General features: G+C 39.0%; 1 non-coding gene across 1 annotated transcript; it reads left to right on the top strand.

Annotated features, from left to right (window-relative positions):
* Positions 1–9,550: 9,550 nt before the first annotated feature.
* Trnaa-ugc (transfer RNA alanine (anticodon UGC)) lies at positions 9,551–9,625 on the top strand. Its single transcript has one exon. It is a non-coding gene; the product is annotated as a tRNA-Ala (tRNA).
* Positions 9,626–9,964: the final 339 nt, after the last annotated feature.

Here is a 9,964-nt window from a genome sequence, read left to right as displayed (position 1 = left end):
AACTTATTAGAGAATGTACCTCATTTTAAACAGAAGTTATTCTTTGTTTCATATTAATCTGAGTATTGACATTCCATGTTGTTCACATTTATTCTCTTCAAAGAAAATAAAATAACGTGAAAAAATAATTTATTAGCACCCAAAATAAACTGTTGAAAATGACTTAATTTAAATAAAGTTTGTCACTCAAATTCCAGCTTTATACACAAAGTTCAAGACTCGTTACTTCAGATAAATTCTACTACATATGCTGACCACAGGGAGTGCGCATTACTGAAGGTCAGTACAATGTAACGCGTAGATAGTGCTGCCATTTAGCTAAAACAAACAACACCTTCGCCTATGTAACTAATAGCAGCCCAAATAAATGGATTGCTTCTGTCAATTCAGAAGTTAATCTTCATGTAGCGCCCTGTACTTAGTGTCAGAGGAGTCTAAAACACACACAATGTTATTAAAGGAAAAAGTTTAGGTAATTGTGAATAAATTTACTAACAATAATTATTTATCTCTGATTAACTTTTTATTTTCTCTTAATTTTATACTAATTTTATAATATAATTTATATTTCTTATAATTTTTTGTGAGCCAGAACTGAAAAATGGGATAGTAGATAGAAATTCTTCCAATCCATATGTGGCTTAAAGCAAACCATTAGATAGAAAATGTAAGTTAAGGCTACCTTTTTAAAAGGTAGCATAACTCGTTTTTATGCAACACCCAAAAACAGGTTAAAGGTTTTTGATTTTTTGGAAGTTCCCTAAGACTCCAAATTTTCAATTTTATTAGAGATTTGTATTCAACAGATATTGCCCTATATCAATTTTTGTCTTTCACGGTATTTGAAGGATAAATGTCTTCAACTTCACCTATAATGCCAAATTTGCATTATTGCATTGTACAGGATCTGTCTTGCAGTCTGTAAATCTGACAGGCTACCTAAGGTTTTGCCGGTCGTGGGATTCAATTTTGTGTTACACATTCAGATGACACCCTGTAATCTTCAGAGACATCACAGATATCTGTTTCTTTTTCTTGAGAAAGTCGTTCTACAGTTGCTTCTTCTTTATTTTCTGTTATTTTGTCAAAAGTAACATTATCAGAGGTAGCACTCTCCTTTTCATCATCTAAATAGATTCTGTAGCAGGGCAAATCCAAATCATACCCACGAAAGGTTCCTTTCTTTGATTTATTTTCAGAACATAGCAGGAACATCCAAAATTTCTCCACTTAATAAGGCCTATTTCCGTCCATGCACAATTCAGTGTGACTTTTTCATTTTATTGAGTTTCTTACAGTTTGATTGGGATAAAGACTGCGTAATTCATCGTTTCAACCCACATATTCTCATTCAGGTTCCATTCATGTATTGTGGAGCATGCTGACTGAACAGCATTTATCTTTCAATTTGTCCACTTTCTTGAAGTGTGTACGCATTAATCTTTGTGTAAAAAACTCCACATTCATCTAGACGGTCTTTAAAGAGAGTTCTTGTTTTCTTTCCTATAGTCTAACTTTAAACATTTTACTTTCTTTCCAAACTAATTTCCTACTACTTTCACGAAAATTTCTAATTTGAAAACAGCTTCATCTTTCGTCTTCAGAAAACAAACAGTTCATAAATGAGAGGAAATCATCTTTAAACAAAAAAAAGGCGTTGCTGCTCCTAGTGACATAAGACCGACTTCACACAAGTCAACATGAATTACATATGGAGTATTTTCAAGAAACTTTCTATTTGTCGGATGAGATTTGTATACTGTAAAAACAACCAACATATACATATTATATCCAGTTATCAATCTCATTCCTTTTTAGTATGCCTTGGACGTAATCAACATCATGATGAGCTAGCTTTTGAAGCCACATTTTAACTGAGATTACCGTCGTACATTTGTTGGATTCTTTTGTATTATGCATCATTTTGTACAGCTGTTGCTCACATCTGCCTATTGCTACAGTTTCCACACTGTCAGCAGTATTGAAAAATGAGATGTCCTCATTTGGAGTCTGAACATCGCTTTTATCTAAGACATGAGTAACAGAAAATAAATTAAAGTTTATATTTGGTACATGTAACATGTTCTCCAGAACTATGTCGTACTGTTGTGTTCGATCAAAAGCCTCTAATTCGACGTCTTCTACTCCAGTTGCTTCTAATTCATTAGCATTACCTGGCAAAATTTGTTATGTACACTGATTTTATTTTACATAATTTGTTGACCTTTCCCTTCTAAATGTAATGTACTGCATGGTGCCACAATTTTGGTTCTAAATGTTTTCTCAGTCAGACTGCAAATTTGTGTCATTTTTATTGGTAATAGATAATCCAACAGTATCTATCGCTTTACTGTTGAAAGCTTTTGATTCTTTACTTTCAGGTTTTTCACTTATCTCATTTCTGTCTAATTCTGCATTTGGATATTCCCTGGCAAATTAGTCCTTTTGTTTGCACTTGTTACACAAATAATTTTCTCTGCAACATGATAAATACATTTTGCACATTGGTTTTTCCTCCAGTGTTTCTTCACATGCCTGGTTTTTTGCATTTGAAACACTGAACTGTAGTCTTTTCCTGCTGGCTTGTTTTGATGAAGAGTTTATTTTGATTTGAGATAAAAGCATTTTGGGACATGTTTGAGTGTTCTGCCTCATTTTAAATGAATCTACCTACTTCCAGATGTAAATGTTAAAATAATGCATCGAGACTTTGGTCAGCTTCTGCTATGTTATTCCATGTAGTACAGAAGTTGTAAGGCATCGGTAGTAATATTCCAAGAATTCGCGATATAATCCAGCTCTCTTTCACAGCTCTGTCGTCTACTGCTAAATCTTCTGTGTATTCTTGAGTCTACATACATATTTGAACAGATGGCTTACTAGTACCATATTTGTAAGTGAAGAAATTTCTCTGCAAACGATAAATTGTTAAATCTGATTTCTTGCCATATAAGTGGCTCGAGAGTATATGTAATGTTGTATAGTACTATAAGAACACCTGTAAAGAGTATTATTACCATAATTGTACAAGTATATAGCAATTAATGTAAGAATGATTGCCTTGTATATGCCAAATGAATAAATAAATAAATAAATTTCTAATATTTTAAGCACCTAACTAGTTGCTTCTGACATTCGAACCCATAAAAATTTGTGCCTGAAGATCTTTCTCAATCCAAGGCTTTACAAGTTGCTCAGTTTCGCCTCCTGCTAGTTTAATTTGCTGTCCAGCTGCTATTGAATTCAACTTCTTTGTGTTTATTGTGAAACATCTACATTTCAAATATGATTGAAATTATGTAACTGACAGTAGTCTGAAACACAACTGTAAGAATGGGAATAGCAGGTGAATGTGTATTTTATCTCGTTGCTTATGCACTTTGCCCTCCTGTACTGAACTTTCCTGACTGCAGGAATGTAAATGCAATTTAGCTGTGAGGAAGTATACTGTCAATAACTTTAAACCAAACCAAACCTGCATGAATTATTGTAACACAAAAACTGAATCTGATGGAACACTTTTCATTTGAAATTGGCCCCGGTAATAACACAAAACTTGATCAATTTGAAAAAAAGGACCCTGTGCTTAGTGAATGCTATTCTTGCCATAATAATATTTCTTACCTTTATCTGTGCAATGATAATGCTCTTCACACTGCTCTCTGTTAGTACCCATACTTTAAATTGTATAGTTAGCAGGCAGCTACTGTGTCAGGCTGTTGCTTAGCATGCATTTTAATTAAATCAAATATGACTGAGACAGTAACTTCTTGAGAAAAACAGTTAATTAAAAATGACATGGATCTGAGAACTGGTAACAATATGGCACTAACTTTAAAACTCGTATATTGACTCTTTGCAAATTAATAATGATCACAATTAACACACTCAATAAACTGATTATACATTAACAATTAGCTTTACTAAATCATTGTATTTGAGTACTATACATTGTCTCAGTCATCACTTATGAATACACATATTGCATCAGTAACAAAACAACCCTCTTTATGTTAATTATTTCCAACTTCTGTTGATATTCCTTTTACAGTTAGCAAACATCATAGTATCTTGCAAATAAACAAAATCATTACTGCCGATAGTGAGTAAGTATATATCCAGCAACACATCAGGTATGACAGGTCTTTACACTTGAGAGTCCTCCATACATCCCTCAATCTAAAGTTACTCTAACAGATTACCCATAACACCTTTAATCAGCAATTGCTACTGAGCAGCTACGGTACTGCACAAACGATACTACATTTGACCATCTCTGGTCAATATAATATTTTCTTACAAAACTTGAATTAACTTACTTTATGTATATACCTTTCAGTTGCTAAGTCTAGTTTAAAACACCCAGAGACATAACTGGCATTTCCATGTTGATCCTCTGACAACACTTCCATTTGTGACTTAATAGAATTCACTGATTACAGACAAATTTGCTGTTGGTGAACGTTTACTTGTTTGTTTTTTTCATGGAAGACCAACTGTTGACTTTTGCAAAGGTCATAACAATCGTTTACAAGTTTTGCATATGCATTTTATATACAAATAAGTGATACAAATATCAGTGTACTTAGTAAGACAACAGAATTTACAATTTTTGTACATGCAGAGAGCAGATACATTGTACACATGCATAAATAATAATATATACATGGTACAAATATCAGTATACTTAGTAAGACAACAGAACTGGTTGCCAAATTATAATTATTACAGATCTTCAGGTTTTACATAACAGAATATACGAAGATATCAGTTTAGTTTAATATTAATATTCATTCAAAGAGTGTAAGCACTAATCTTTTTGAATAAGCTCCCTTTCTGACACCTTACCGAGCTGTGCAGTTTGTTATACCATATCTGGTCATCAGTGCATGGACTATGGTCTATTGGTTTCAGTTTGGTTTGTTCATCTATAGCAGCACTCTTTCTTCCTTGTACTATAGATATGAATATCAGAGCTCTTAGTTGAATTGTTTTAATGTGTGACAAAAAAATAAAATTAATTTGTCACGATACAGTGAGTAGAATATGAGCTATTTATGAAGGACAAAGATTTCCCTGCATGAGTCTCTGTGCCCTATTCGATGGAGAATACTAACTTCTCTTTTCTGCAGGGTTAATATTATGTTCATATACATTGATCAGCAAAACATTATGACCACCTACCTACTATCGATTTAAACCCACTCTGATTTAAGGTGACTCCCATTCAGGAGTACGATGGTTCAAACTCGCGCCTGGCCATCCTGATTTAGGTCTTCCGTAATTTCCCTAAATCGTTTCAGGCAAATAGTGGGATGGTTCCCAGAATGCCTGACTTACTTCCCCATCCTTCCCTAATCCGATGGGACTGCCGATCTCACTGTTTGCTCCCCTCCCACAAACCAACCGGCCAACCAATCGCTGCAGACCACATATGCCCCCTCATGACGATCATGTTTCCTGATGACAGTGGCATTTTTCAACAAGATAATGCGCCTTGTCACAAGGCCAAAAGTTCGATGGAGTGGTTTGAGGAACACAGTGGCGAGTTCCCTCAACTCACCAGATCTCAATCCGACCCAACACATTTGGGATGTGATTGAATGTGGTGTCAGAGTTCACTCCTCACCCTCCCCAGAATTTACATGAATTAGGTGACTTACAAGTGTGCAGCTGTGATGCCAACTCCCTCCAGTAACCTACCAAGGCCTCATTGCTTCTGTGCCACGACGCACTGCTGCTGTTATCCGTGCCAAAGTTGGATATACCAGCTATGATGTGCTGGACATAATGTTCTGGCTGATCAATATATGTCAGCAACACATCTCTATCTCATAAGCTTAAAGTACTTAACGCATTTTCTAACTATACTTTGTCTGACAATTAAAAAAATGTTTTGTGACTTTCGTTTGCTGCCTACATAGCAGAATTCTTAACTTCATCTATTTCAGGACCCCCAATTATGATGTTAACTTTCTTGCTGTTCTCATATCTACTTCTTCTCATTACTTCCAACTTCCTTCGATTTTCTGTCAGTTCATATTCTGTACTTATTAGACTGTGTCCGAGATGGCAGTGAGTGACCATAGTAAATAATGTTTAAAGCGCAAAAAAACAACTAAAAGTACGGAAATATTTATAATGTGTGGATTGTGGAAATCATTTCACGGTGATTGTGTAGGCCTAAGTAACAGTAACGGTCATGCTGTGATGTGTTCAAAAGACCAGATCAAGTTTAATTGTCAAACATGTGAGTAGTTTTTAGGCTTTCAACTTTTCGGAGAAAAAGGAACACAAGAACCGAAAAAAATCAGAGAATTGTGTAAGTAATTGAGTCAACTTATTAGCGTTAATACAAAATCTAGTTAAGTTAACACAAATTATCTCACAAAAACTGAGCAATAAAGACTCTCCAGCATTGCGGGGCAGCGATCTGCATTTAGAGAGTCGCAGATGTTACACAGCCATAGAGTCCATCCTCCACCCCAACTCAGGGTGGAGCACGTGAGGAGAGGCTGCTGGGGGCTGTCCGAAGTGATGTAGGCAGCTGTGTGACTGTGGATGCGATGGAAGACACATCGTAGACAGCAAGGTGTGTAGGGGACACGTGGCATGCCCAAAATGAACCATCAGTGGGGCAACCAAGATGTTGCCACCAGCAGCGTTAGCAGATAAGAAAGTATTTTCGGCAGAGTCTTTAATTGTTGGTGGCTCGGCAGCGGCGTTTGAAGAGGGAGACATATTGGTGGGGTTGCCTTGTATTGTTGCTTGTGTAAGATGGGGCAGTGATGGTGAGTGTACTGTCTGCTGAAAAATGGTAGTTGAGTCCTACCATGTCGACTTCTGGTGGAACAGGAGTGGTCTGCACGAAACTGTATGTGACAGTGCTAGCACCTGACCATCTGTCCATGTAGATACTGGTAATCTTGGGAAACCATCGTCAGGCAGAAAATCGTGGAGATTCACGCACACTTGGAAATTGACTAATGGGTGCATAGGAGGCAGTGAGGCAGGAAGTGTCTGTTGTGACAGGTCCGCTAAAGTCCACACTAGTTTAAGCCTTTACATTGACACTGTTGCTTGTTTTTCAACACCTACAATATCAAAAGTGTTTGTATCATGTTTCATCACTCGATATGGAGCTGTAAATGGTGGTTGTAGGGCGGGTTTGACTGCATCTGTACGTAGCATCTCATGAGAACACGTGGCCAGGTCTTTATGAATAAAAAATTCATTGTATCACGTGATAGGAGGGCAGTGACACATGATGTTTTGTATATATGTGTGTACACCTGTGACTACATATGGTAAATTCTGGTCTGTAGGGACCGTTTCATGTGCTACGAATTCAGCAGGTAGAGAGAGGGGCTTGCTGTTTAGTGTTGCAGCAAGCGATGCATCGAGGTCCAGTTTATGTGCTATGCAAATGCTCAGGAGAACATGTGGAGGGCCTCCACCCACGATTCTGAGTGTCACATGAGAACAGCTTTCATCATTCGATGCAACCGTTTCAAGAGGCTATTGGATTGTGGATGGTAGGCGGTTGTGTGGAACTGATAATAATAACTGAATAGTTGCGATTCAAACCACCGAGGCTGACCTGACATTAAGGAGGCCAGGCAGTCGAATCTGCTAATCGAACTGTTGATGGAAGTTTTTGCTACTCTCTGCTGACATGTTGGAAATGGGCGTGGCCTTCATCCATCATGGCATATGATCTATCATTGACAGAATGTAGCGGTAATCATCCAGTTCAGAGAATTTTATACTTATATGGATATGGTGTCTGTTCTTCTACATCTACATCTACATTTATACTCCGCAAGCCATCCAACGGTGTGTGGCAGAGGGCACTTTACGTGCCATTGTCATTACCTCCCTTTCCTGTTCCAGTCGCGTATGGTTCGCGGGAAGAACGACTGTCTGAAAGCCTCTGTGCGCGCTCTAATTTCTCTAATTTTAGATTCGTGATCTCCTCGGGAGGTATAAGTAGGGGGAAGCAATATATTCGATACCTCATCCAGAAACGCACCCTCTCGAAACCTGGCGAGCAAGCTACACTGCGATGCAGAGCGCCTCTCTTGCAGAGTCCGCCACTTGAGTTTGTTAAACATCTCCGTAACGCTATCACGGTTACCAAATAACCCTGTGACGAAACGCGCCGCTCTTCTTTGAATCTTCTCTATCTCCTCTGTCAACCCGATCTGGTACGGATCCCACACTGATGAGCAATACTCAAGTATAGGTCGAGCGAGTGTTTTGTAAGCCACCTCCTTTGTTGATGGACTACATTTTCTAAGGACTCTCCCAATGACTCTCAACCTGGTACCCGCCTTACCAACAATTAATTTTATATGATCATTCCACTTCAAATCGTTCCGCACGCATGCTCCCAGATATTTTACAGAAGTAACTGCTACCAGTGTTTGTTCCGCTATCATATAATCGTACAATAAAGGATCCTTCTTTCTATGTATTCGCAATACATTACATTTGCCTATTTTTAAGGGTCAGTTGCCACTCCCTGCACCAAGTGCCTATCCGCTGCAGATCTTCCTGCATTTCGCTACAATTTTCTAATGCTGCAACTTCTCTGTATACTACAGCATCATCCGCGAAAAGCCGCATGGAACTTCCGACACTATCTACTAGGTCATTTATATATATTGTGAAAAGCAATGGTCCCATAACACTCCCCCGTGGCACACCAGAGGTTACTGTAACGTCTGTAGACGTCTCTCCGTTGATAACAACATGCTGTGTTCTGTTTGCTAAAAACTCTTCAATCCAGCCACACAGCTGGTCTGATATTCCGTAGGCTCTTACTTTGTTTATCAGGCGACAGTGCGGAACTGTATCGAACGCCTTCCGGAAGTCAAGAAAAATAGCATACATTCTTTCGGACATGTCCAAAATAATAGACACCATTGATGATCTGCAGACGTCTAGAACGAAATTAGAATTATATTAATAACTTCAGCTGCTGACGGGCGTTGATATATATCAAGGGGGACAGGTGAAAATGTGTGCCCCGACTGGGACTTGAACCCAGGATCTCCTGCTTACATGGCAGACGCTCTATCCATCTGAGCACCGAGGGCACAGAGACTGCTGGGACTATCTCGCGCACGCCTCCCGCAAGACCCACATTCTCGCCTTGTATGTCCTCACAATACATTCGTAGTGTCCCACCCCAACACACTCATTACTCGTGGAAGACATTCTTACCAAGTTCTGTAAGAGTTCGGGGAGTATGTGTCCATCTGCACAGAAGAAGAAGGTCATGGCCGGTATTGCCAGAACTTTAAACTTATATGGATATGGTGTCTGTTCTTTTGGACATGTCTGGCAATACCAGCCATGACCTTCTTCTGTGCAGATGCACACATATTGCCTGAACTCTTACGGGACTTGGTAAGAGTGTCTTCTACGAGTAATGAGTGTGTTGGGGTGGGACACTATGGATGTAGTGTGTGGACATACAACGTGAGAATGTGGGTCATGCAGGAGGCGTGCGCGAGATAGTCACTGCAGTCGCTCTATCCTCTGTGCCCTCGGTGGCTCAGATGGATAGAGCGTCTGCCATGCAAGCAGGAGATCCCAGGTTCGTGTCCTGGTCGGGGCACACATTTTCACCTGTCCCCTTTGATATATATTAACTCCCGTCAGCAGCTGAAGGTATTAATATAATTCTAATTTAATTAAGAGAAAGGCCCTACTGTGTCATTGTAGAAGTGCTGGAACTGCCCCGTTGGAATCGGGAATTTATCAAAGTTGGGCTGTGCGTGGTAGCCTGTTTTAGCATGCAGACATAGGATGCAAGTCCTGGTCCAGGGGACACAATCCTTTTTAATGTTAGGTCAGACAAACCGTTCCATGATGAGGTGTACAGCAGGGCACATGGCTGGATGTGCAAGGCTGTGGACAAGGGCAAAAATTGTCCTGCGATACGGCTCTGGGACGA

The sequence above is a fragment of the Schistocerca cancellata genome, chromosome 8 (assembly GCF_023864275.1).
Source record: "Schistocerca cancellata isolate TAMUIC-IGC-003103 chromosome 8, iqSchCanc2.1, whole genome shotgun sequence".
NCBI lineage: Eukaryota > Metazoa > Arthropoda > Insecta > Orthoptera > Acrididae > Schistocerca > Schistocerca cancellata.
This window is presented reverse-complemented; position numbering and strand designations above follow the sequence as displayed.